Raw genomic sequence first — 8745 nt, forward strand, 5'->3', positions numbered from 1 at the left:
TGATGTGGTACATATCTGCTAACCTTCATACTTGACTGTTTTACTCTCATTGACTTGATGAGGCAGTAGGCCCATACTCAATGGGCTTATTGCCTTAACATTGAGTATGGTGCTTGGGTAAGGGTTGGCACACACACACACACACTTGGTCACTTCATCTACCTGTGGTTGCTACATTTGAATACACACACACACACTTATACTTGAACTATTGATGTAGCTTATGCATTTATTGTCTTGTGGGTGATTACCTTCGGTAGTTAATTTGCACTTCCTCTATGGGTGATTTTGGCTCATGATATGCTTAATGGAGTTGATCAGTATGATATCTTGTGGTGTTCACCATGATTCTTTACCTTTTAATCTCCTCTATGCATGTAAATTGTTGATGATTACCATAAGTCTTTATTACCTTGCACTTTCTACCTCTGGTTGGAGTGGCCTTGTGATGCTCTGATGATAATAGTATCTCGGGTCTTCTTGATTTTAAAGCATTAGATTTCTTGACCTCTTAATTGGCTCCTATTTCTTCACACTCTAACCCTTAAGGGTTGCATGCCCAATAGGACTATCCCCTTAATAAAACTCCCAAGCTCTTATTTTGCTTAATTCTTGGCAAGAATCATGCATTCATTTTGGCCTTGCTACTTGGGTTAATGAATCCCTTGGGCTTTGTTGTGAAACACGAGCGGATGAGTAGAACCAATTGACAAGCAACAACAATGGCTTAGAGGGGGACGGCCTGATGACCATTGTGAAGAAGCAAGTTGTGTCCCATAGGGATAATTCAATCAAGCAAAGGGTTGGAGCTTAATCAATATGCTTAAATTCTACTTCTTAACCTACTTTGGTAGTTTATTTGTAGATTGCCATTCATCCTGGTAATACCGCCAGCCATTTAGTCTTTAGACCGGGGACCCATCTCTGAGGCATCTATCTTACTCGGAATAAGCCTAGTCAATTTTATCTTATTTCTCGTAGAACCTGAGAGAAAGAGAGAGAGAGAGAGAGAGAGAGAGAGAGAGAGAGAGAGAGAGAGAGAGAGAGAGAGAGAGAGAGAGAGAGAGAGAGAGAGAGAGAGAGAGAGAGAGAGAGAGAGAGAGAGAGAGAGAGAGAGAGAGAGAGTTATGTCTTGTCATAGTTGGAGGGTCTTTTCTATTGATCACAGAACCTAATCCAAAACATATTTGAGGAGGAAAACGTTGGGATAAAGGCTTGTCTTTGTACTATAGTATGGTTATGCAGAGGAGATCATTGGCCTACAATACATAAGATGCATTGCCAAACAAGGACATATGTAGATTGACATTAGTCACCTAGGAATAAAGTAAACATGTACATAGTGCATTCAATATTACTATACATAAGTTGAATTGTCCAACTATGAGAAAAGAAGTACGTAAAGTCTATTTGATATATGGATATGATGATCGAGATTGAGCATACTACTCAAGAAAACATGTAACTAAACTAAACCTAAGGACGCATTGACCAACTCAAAAAAATACAAAGAGCATCAATAAACTATTAGAATCTAAGTGCACAGGTTTCCTCCAATTGTGCAAGTCAGAGAACAATGTTTGAGTCAAGCTACATAAAAGCAAAGAAAATAGTTAAACATTTCGTCTTGCAATGAAGCATCACAGTGTGAAAATGCTAAATGTATAGTGCATGTCATGCAGAAGTACCATATAAAAGTATGGTGGAGATTTGACAATGTGGTCTCTCCAAAAATTATAAGAAATTAAAGCCATGCCTTGCCCCGCAATATTATATGTGTTTCCCCAAGGAAACGTATAGGCATGAGAAATTGGATGTAGATAACAGACCTTGCAGAGCTATCGATCTGAAGTCATAAAGTTGTGCAATCAAAACATCCACTACTGTGAGTATAATGTTCTCTTTATCAGATACAAAATACGCGTTAAGACAAATGCAAAAGATGCAAGATATAGATTATGAGAAGCACAACGAATTTTATGCTTTATATCATAGATTTATTTGAGTCATATGGAGTGCAAGAAGCGCTCTCTCTTTGCATCCTAAAAACAATGAGCGAGAGCTTTGTGCCCATGCTTTTCTTCTGTTCGAATAGCTGCAAATCCAATAGCGAATACCATCGTTGCTTTTTGATACATGCTGGGAAAAATCTTTGCTTGGTCACTATGGGATACATGCCAGTCAAATGATTAAGAGAAGGCTTGATTCAATGGACTTTACAGATAACTCTAAATGGTCAAAAGATTGTTCCACTAGAGCTTGCTAGCCTCATGTGATAGAAGACAGACAAATATCATTGTATCCAGCATGAATTCTTTACTTCTCATCGATTTGACAAGACCCCAAGCTTTCTTGAAGTCTCTACATAGATCATAACTAGGCAAGATCGCGTTCGAGATCGCGATATTAAATTGCGGCACTATTTTGTACACAATGAGGGCATTCTTTAGCCTATTCCACACTTACAATACATGTCAATCAAGGCAATTTTGACATAGACATGTGACTCATAACCCCCTTCAAGGATGAAACAATGCACCTATTTTCCCTTATCCAAAGCTCCTATTGATGTGCATGCTTTGACAATGCTCACAAACATATACTTATCAAGCTAATTCCCTTGACCACCTGCACTCATTCGGGATGAAAGGATACATCCCTATCTACTTTCTCCCTGTCGAAGTCGGAGCTGGACTCAAGACTTCCCGGAGAGAGAGTGTCTAGATCGTGAGCGGAAGCAAAGCCTTACTTGCTTTGGTTCCCTTCCCTTTCCCTTCTCATCCATCTTCATGAGCACAAACTTCACCATGAATGGATTTGGTCTTCAATCTCTAACTCTCTGCACACTTGTCCCTTCACAGTTCTAATAACTATGTCCTTGCTCTGCCTTTGAAGCCCTTGATCTTGCCTTTGAATCACAATCCCTTAAAACATTTACCACTGCTTGTCACTTTTCCTTTGCAGCCTTGTCAACCCTAGCTCTACAATTCTCTTGCTCGGCTCGCTCTTGCTCCTTTTCAAATGCCATTATGATGGAGGGAACCGAACTTATTTCCAAGGTGTTCAATTATACCTTTGATGATTGTTAAGATTCTTTGTTTAATGTTTTCAAAAATATTTATTCAATGAGAGCAAACCCTTACTAGTTTTCATGTGGGAAAGTTAGCAAGGTTTTTTTCTATTCTAGGCTTCAGACTCTTACTCTCCTCAACACCTCTCGTCCTCTAATCACAGGACAAACCTCTTGTTCTCATTAAGGTTCAAAATTGTCCAAGAAAAAGAAAACCCATAAAGGCTCTTTTGGTCACATTCTTCTTGTCACCAAAATCAGTGACAAATTGCAGCTATTGTCGGGAGACCTCCCATGCAGTTCAAAAACTATGGTGGTCCAGGTATCTACTTTTAAACAAAAGCCCATATTTATTCATCACAAAGAGCTTTTTTTATTAAGATTAGATGGTTCTCTATCTGCAGTGTTCTCCTCGACTCCCTCTCATTCTCACATCCCCACTGTAGCTCGAGGGGGGGGGGGGGGGGGGGGGGGGGGAGCTCACTATGTGATTTTTAGACAAATAAGAAGCACCCTTTTCCTATTCAATCTGTAAATTTTATTCCCATATCCATTTTATGATACCATTTTGTATGTAAAAATGTGAGAAAAAATGAAATTTAATAATCCCTTTTGTTGCACTTACATGATAGGCACATAATTATTAAGTGATCCCCACCGAGCATACCGTCAGTGCTCACATTCTTTTCTTCTGAGTTCAAGCTTGGTATTACTTCTCATTGTAAGCTCCCTTTCTTCTTCTACCTCTCACCATCAGCTAGCACTACCCCTCCAGAATCCAACACTCTCCCTCCACTCTCTTCAACCGCTACTCGTCAGATCGTCCTCCTTATAAAGCAAACATGAAGCACTATTTTAATTATTGAAAGCAAGCAGGGCTGTTGCCTTTTCTAGGGCTATTGCTTAAAACTAAACGTAAGGTGCATGGGAGTGATGTTTCTTTTTTGGGTCGATGTTCAACGTTGAACATCGACCCAAAAAATATTAAGACAAGTGGTTTAATCCTTTAGCTTTCTTTGAAAAAAGGACCTTTGGCTCACCATTAAGTAAATATATTTTTGCTCCACATAAAAACCATTTTGCATGCTCTTCCCACACCAACACTTATGGTCTCCCATATTGGGATCACCATTATACGAGCGAATTCTTACAAGCAATTTGAGCAAGTCAAAAGAAACATACTTCTTTTAGACCCAATGTGAGGTGTGTTTCAAAGCAATCCAAAAGATATTTCTCTTGGAGACTGTACAATGGAGAAAAATTCAAGTTTAAAATTCAGTAAGATCTCTACGTTTAAGGATCTAATGATTGAATAAGAGGTAAGTGTTAAGTATGCCATAATTGTCAAAACTATAGAAATTATGCCTTCAAAATTATACTTTAATTTCATAACTTTACAAAAAATAACTCAATATTTGATACAAAAACATGCTTATGTAAGCCTTCAATTGTATACAATTTGATTTCATAAGGGTCACCTTGTTTGTAAGAGAGAAGATATTTTCAGAGCCCATGTTAGAAGTCTGCAAATTAAATTGTGCATCCCATTGTGCAGCTTTCTCCATAGAAATTAAGCATATTCTAGTTGCAATTGGCGAGACAACATGTCTGACTTCTAGGTCTTTCAATCACAATATTTGCTAAAGTTGTGGTGTGGTCAATATTATCTTCACAGAACCACACAAGTTGTTTCCTCTCAAATTGTGATGTAATTTGTACCAACCCCCAAAAGCATGGAGCAAACACACCCACTAACCCTGATTTTCCCTTTTGGTGGATTAGCTTATTACATTTTCTACTCTTGTCATGGAGGTAGCCTTGACATCTTACTTCACATCGAGGATTGTTCCTACGTGTTGGCCAACTACTAGGATGAATTTTTATTTCAATCATCTCACAAACTTGTTTATGCTCTTCTTGTTTTTTCCTAGTCTGTCGTATGTTTTGTGTGACATACTCATATTTTTTGTGGTGGCAAACACCTTAATAGGTGTTTCAAGTGTGCCCTAACGCTTTTTCCTTTGTTTGTGCATCACCATCAATGGATACTCTCCTTTTGGGTATATTCAACTCCACTACCACCTCATTGGCTAGATCAATAACATTGCTTACTACTAGCAATACCATAGACATTGAATCTCTCCTATTTTTCATTTTTTGCAGTCTTGGACCACATCCCTTGCATACAACTTTGACAAATGAGTCAAACCTTGATTGTTGCAAGCGAGTAGTGGCTAGATCTCTGTTACCAATGAAAAGCTTAGTTTAAGAGAGTTTCTTTCAGAAAGGTTTCTACGCATGTTTATCACATTGAAACTAGGAGTCTGACTACTTAATGCACCGATCTCTGTATTGATGAATCTTCTTTGAGGTGACACTACTTGTCAAGCTACCATGCACCACAAAAGTTCTCCCAAATTGACTATAAAGTTGAAAAATGTTGATGTCTTCTCTTTTGGTATTCGGCATTTCAAATGACAAGTCATTTGCTCTGCTTCTAAGGGTGTGATCAAGTTGAATACAATCTTCTCTAAACCCAAATATTGCTAACAACTCTTGCCTTAAGACATCAACACCACCATTCTCTACTTGCTTTATTTTCCTCTTGTTTCTAATTGCAACAGTAGTTATCTCGTTTGTCATTGCTCTATTCAATAACAAAACCTTATTATCTTTAAATATCTACTTATGATCATTTGAGATTATGGTGTTAAATACATACATAATTTGAAAGAAAGTGGAGCAATTGATTCTCTCTCTCTCTCTCTCTCTCTCTCTCTCTCTCTCCCCCCCCCCCCCCCCCCAGACTCGAGTTCAAGGCCGATAAAAAAGGATGAGTTTATATTCTCCTTGAAGAGGCAAAACAACCGACGAATCTGGGCAGCATAAGTAACCACCCCCGCTCCCTCTCTCTCCCTCTCACTCAAACACACATAGGATTGTTGCCCCTCCCAATGGGTTTCGCTGGCGAAACCCTAAACTAGAGCACCTACATCATGCGATAATTTCCTAAGAGGAATCAAAGGCTTTTTTTTTTTTTTGGAAGTTGTAAAATTGTAAGGGAGAGAACTTTCCATTTTTTGAAATAGAAAGTTTCCCCCACAAAGTTAACCGACCTCACTCTCTCTCCTCCCCCACTTTCTCTCTTTCTCACTGGGTGAGTGTCGAAGCTCTCTCTCTCTCTCACTCTCACACACACACACACACACACACACACACACACATAGGGGCGGTCCAGCTTGCAAGGAGGAGTGTGCATGAAGCCTGCCTGCAAATCGCGAGCATGGATTGCCTCCAAGGGCCTCTTTCTCTGGCCTGTGTTGCCCCTCTTTCTCTCTCTCTCGTGGGCGAACGAGAGAGAGAGAAAGAGGGGCAACACACACACACACACACACACACACACAGGGGCGGTCCAGCTTGCAAGGAGGAGTGTGCATGAAGCCTGCCTGCAAATCGCGAGCATGGATTGCCTCCAAGGGCCTCTTTCTCTGGCCTGTGTTGCCCCTCTTTCTCTCTCTCTCGTGGGCGAACGGGGTGGGGTTGGGTTGGGTTGGGTTGGGCTATGTCCACTGCAGGACGTTGGCGTACATCTCGCTTTCCTATTGAGTGTAGAAAATTGTGCACATGACTTCGTAAAGAAAAAGGTAAGGAAACCCTCCAAATGGCATGGAAAACAATACCCTGGGAAAAAGAAGCTCTTCAAGTGGGTTTTTCTGGCGAAACCCTTCAGAGCCTACAAGTTGTGTTAAGGCCGGATTGGACAGATTGCATGAACCAATTTGCTTGTGGACTCACAATGTGGAGTCAAGGGAATGATCACCGTGCATGGATCAAGGGACTTAGCATTAAAGGGAATGATCATTGTGCATGGATCAAAATGGGAGGCCTTTTGAGGTCATCAAGCCCTTCTTGCACCAGATTAAGTTTCCTGTAATGGGTCCCACCCTTGACTACTACAAGAGCTTGTTACTTGTCTATAACCAACAAGGAGCCCCGGTTTACACCTACTAGTTACTTTTGGGCGACTATACACCGTCACCCACATGACCTCTCATTTTTCTTGGTAGTGTGCAATAAATATATGATTAGCTCAAAAACATTTGGAACTATTAAGTATATTGCATGACTTCGACAATGGGTGTGTCCAATTGATGTTCGTGTAGGCTTGTTGCTTCGAGGACTAAAATATAGGCCTCAAAGATGCCAACTTTTTAGCATGCTTTGAAGCCAGGTCTCACTATCAAGGCCTCCATGTGTAGATATTTTTTAAAATCAATGATCGAATCATTCTCCCTTTCACCCTAGCGGACATGGCCTAGGTAGAAGATGGAAACAATCGTAAACTCACTTGATTAGGGTGCAGAGAGCCAAAACAATGATTGTTGGTTGCTCAAGGGGCCACGTTGGGCCATTTTCAACAACACAAACTTAAGTCTTTCGTGGACTGTGAGACGATAGGAAAACAAACTTCATGGGTGATGTGGAGAGAGAAATGAAATGAAATGTTATATTAATGTCTTCAAAAGGACGAAATGACCTATGAAACCAATCTATTTACATAATAGTGAATCTGATACTATGTGTGGGTAATGTAGCTTTGTCTCTAGCTCTAGCTGGCACAAGTGGCATATCCTATTGTCTACTGGTATCCCTTTGAATCTACTAGTTTCAATCTTTAGCTGATGTGAGGATGTGTGTATCTGACCAATGGCACACCGCTAACCATGAGACACATATGTGTCCATGTAGCTGGATTGAATCACAAACCCATCTCCTGTGAGGTGGAGAAGATGCTCTCTATATAAATACATCTTCATTCCCAACTCCTGTGGCGGCTCTATCCATGTCCTCTTGGTATCCAGCTTGATCAGGTCCTAACGAACGAATCTAGTAATCTCTACCCATGTAAGAGACATCGAGGGTGCTTGAAGAGAATACTAGAAAGGGTGCAACATGTCCATGGTGAAGCCATGCGTATGAAACCATGATGTTATTTGTGCATGCCAGCATGAAGTGTCCCCCTGAAGATCTAAGTCTCTAAAAGACTCAAGGGCCAGTCTAGCATATCTGTCTCTAGTCACTATCCCACAAGCAGTGCACAAAGGAGACTAATTTGGTAAGTGCCTCAATCTCCATAGGACGAGCAGCTAGCTCTTCTCAAATGATAGTGTGATAGCATGGGGTATGGAGGCCTTGGCTCTGATCAAGGCTCTGATCAGTCAAGAGATCATAGATACCAAGGGCCTCTCCATACGTCTCCAACCATCCTGGCCTATAGAAGGCTCCCATATTTTCACCCCATACAACAAACCTCAGGCTACTAAAGTATCAAGGAGCCATAACTTTGTTCGAGGTTCCTGGAACTGAACCTGCACGAATACATCCTATCCACGCCTCCCAAGGCCGCATAAGCTGTAGTCAGTCTAGTCTCTTCTGCTCTCCCCAAAGAAAACCTCGGCTCAGTGAAGACAACCCCAAAGTAAGTGTATGCATCTGTATACTCTACAATCTCCTAACCTATGTGAAAGTCAATGTTGATATCTTGATCCATTGTGGTGTGGTGTTAGAGAAAGAGAGAGGTAGAGAGAGAGAGAGAGCGCGCTCTTTTTTTGTTGGGGAATAAAGGTTGATACAAGCAAATGGATGGCGGTGATGCCAATGGTGATGCTAGCAAA

Source organism: Adiantum capillus-veneris, chromosome 15 (genome assembly GCF_014529385.1).
Source record: "Adiantum capillus-veneris isolate H3 chromosome 15, ASM1452938v2, whole genome shotgun sequence".
Classification (NCBI taxonomy): Eukaryota; Viridiplantae; Streptophyta; class Polypodiopsida; order Polypodiales; family Pteridaceae; genus Adiantum; species Adiantum capillus-veneris.